The sequence below is a fragment of the Bison bison genome, unplaced genomic scaffold (genome assembly GCF_000754665.1).
Source record: "Bison bison bison isolate TAMUID 2011002044 unplaced genomic scaffold, Bison_UMD1.0 scf7180017852709, whole genome shotgun sequence".
Lineage (NCBI taxonomy): Eukaryota > Metazoa > Chordata > Mammalia > Artiodactyla > Bovidae > Bison > Bison bison.
The window spans coordinates 7601-10378 of record NW_011483282.1 but is presented as its reverse complement, the minus strand read 5'-3'; the positions used below and the strand labels follow the sequence as shown (position 1 = coordinate 10378).

The window sequence follows — 2778 nt, the reverse complement described above, 5'->3', positions numbered from 1 at the left end:
TGGACTGTGGAGAAAGCTGAGCACCGAAGAATTGATGCTTTTGAACTGTGGTGTTGGAGAAGACTCTTGAGAGTCCCTTGGACTGCAAGGAGATCCATCCAGTCCATTCTAAAGGAGATCAGTCCTGGGTGTTCATTGGAAGGACTGATGCTGAAACTCCAATACTTTGGCCACTTCATGCAAAGAGTTGACTCATTGGAAAAGACCCTGATGCTGGGAAAGATTAAGGGTAGGAGGAGAAGGGGACGACGGAGGATGAGATGGTTGGATGGCATCACCGACACAATGGACATGGGTTTGGGTGGACTCTGGGAGTTGGTGATGGACAGGGAGGCCTAGCATGCTGCGGTTCGTGGGGCTACAGAGAGTCAGACATGACTGAGAGACTGAACTGAACTGAACTACTTAAAACAATCAAGATGAGACTGGTCACACTACTGCATGACCAATTTCAAGATGACTGTCAGAGCTGACTGTGCTGTTTCTGCATGTAGCCCCCTCCCTCTGTCAATAAAAACTAGTAGTCCCTGGTTGTGAGGGTGGAAGTTGACCTTTGGATAGGAGTCCTCCCTCCCCTACCCCCATTTCTGGCATCCAAAATGAAGCAAATTTTCCTTTCTACCAACCTTGCCTCTTTAGTGGATTTTGAGTGGTAAATAGCTGGACCCCACTTTCAGTCACAATATTACAAGTGAAAATACACAAGCACACTTCATATTAGTGAAAGGCATCCACCTACATTTGCAGTAACTCAACATTAGCTAACACAAGTATATGCAGAAGAAACAATGAAAAGCTATCCTATGGTCTAAAAGCTAAAGTTAACCTAATGAATCTGTAGAGAATACAGAAGCCAAACATGCAAGAAAAAGCTTAATTTTTGACACTGATATTGAAACAAAATAAGATAAATACTAACAGAACACTATTTTTAAAGAGTGATAATTATATCAAACCAGAATTCTGTATCAAGCTTCAATGTTCCCCCAAGTAAAGATGTCTTTAAAAACTTAAAGTGAAATATTTTATTGTTAACAGCTTTGAATTAGACAAAATACTAGAGTGAAATATTAAGCTCCAAGGAAAATAATCCCAGATTGAAAATTAGGAATGCAGAATGGAATGAGGAGGAAAGGAAGCAATGATTAGGAAATATATATAATTTAATTTTGTTTTATAAGGAACTAGTTATATCTCTGGTAAAGAGTCAGACATGACTTATTGACTAAACGGCAGTGACAGATAACATCCCATGGAAATTAAAATATAGACAGAATTAAAATGCAGAAATGATAAAACACTCAGGAAAGTGTAATGGAATTGAAAGTGTTCTAAGGTTTCAGACTTTGGGAAAGGTGGTGAAAGTATTAGACTTTAAGTATATTAGACTATTAAGTGAAAGATTCATAATTCAATCATCAATGTAATTACACCCAGATTTGTATATGATTTGGATTAACAAATTGATTAGGGAATCTTGGAATAATAAAAGTGGAGTAAAAAGAGTAAAGAGACTATGTCAAAGGGTAAGGAAAAAGCAATACAGTTGTTGTCATTTCAAATATGAGTAATTAGGTGAAATGTAAATGCACAAAACACTAACTTTGTTGTAGTGGCTGTTTGATATAGATATTATAGTCTTGTCAATAAGTTTTTTTATATTTTTTATTGAAAAACTTTAAACACTGTCTATTTTTTCCTATGAAAGCATAACTTATCTGAAGTTTTATATCAGGAAACCTCCATTCTTATTTTTGCAGAATGTATTCCATAGTGGGAGAAAAAGGAAACATAAAATATTGACTAAAATGTTGGCATAAACTCTAAGTAACACTCCCCACGTACAAACATATCACATTTTTTCATCTAGGACATTATGCAAATATAAGTAGCCCCAGATTTTTTTCTTTTAAAATCTCTTCAATCTCATTAATCTAAAATAGGCTGTCTCTCTGGGTAATCCACCGATTGGATTATCCACTGTTAGTCTATAAAAGGGCAATCAAAGGCAGAAGTCACTACTATCTGCAGCAAGGTACTGGTTGCCTTCATCTCAGGTGTGGGTCACAGGACAGCTCTTGGAACTGGGAGAACCAGCATTCATAAGTCAGACTGTTCTGGTAAGTGTGCCATTTTTATTGATGGCAAGAATGTCCTTTTGAATCCTTTTTTCTTTGGTAAAATCTCTTCTTAAGTTAGCAGATTTTACTCTTAAAACAAGAAGTTACCTAAGTTATTTCCTTGGTGTTAGTATTAAGAAGGTGGAGAAAACAATGGCACCCCACTCCAGTACTCTTGCCTGGAAAATCCCATGGATGGAGGAGCCTGGTAGGCTGCAGTCCATGGGGTCGCTAAGAGTCGGACACGACTGAGCGACTTCACTTTCACTTTTCACTTTCATGCATTGGAGGAGGAAATGGCAACCCACTCCAGTGTTCTTACCTAGAGAATCCCAGGGACGGTGGGGCCTGGTGGGCTGCCGTCTATGGGGTCGCACAGAGTCCGACAGGACTGAAGCGACTTAGCAGTAGCAGCAGCAGTATTAAGAAGGTGGAGAAAACAATGGCAACCCACTCCAGTATTCTTGCCTGGAAAATCCCATGGACGGAGGAGCCTGGTGGGCTGCAGTCCATGGGCTCGCTAAGAGTCGGACACGACTGAGCAACTTCACTTTCATGCATTGGAGAAGGAGATGGCAACCCACTCCAGTATTCTTGCCTGGAGAATACCAGGGATGGGGGAGCCTGGTGGGCTGCTGTCTATGGGATCGCACAGAAT

At 39.8% G+C, this 2778-nt stretch overlaps 1 pseudogene; it reads left to right on the top strand.

Annotated features, from left to right (window-relative positions):
- The first annotated feature begins 2037 nt into the window (after positions 1 to 2037).
- The window catches only part of LOC104997975, a 3253-nt pseudogene continuing 2512 nt past the window's right edge, over positions 2038 to 2778 (top strand).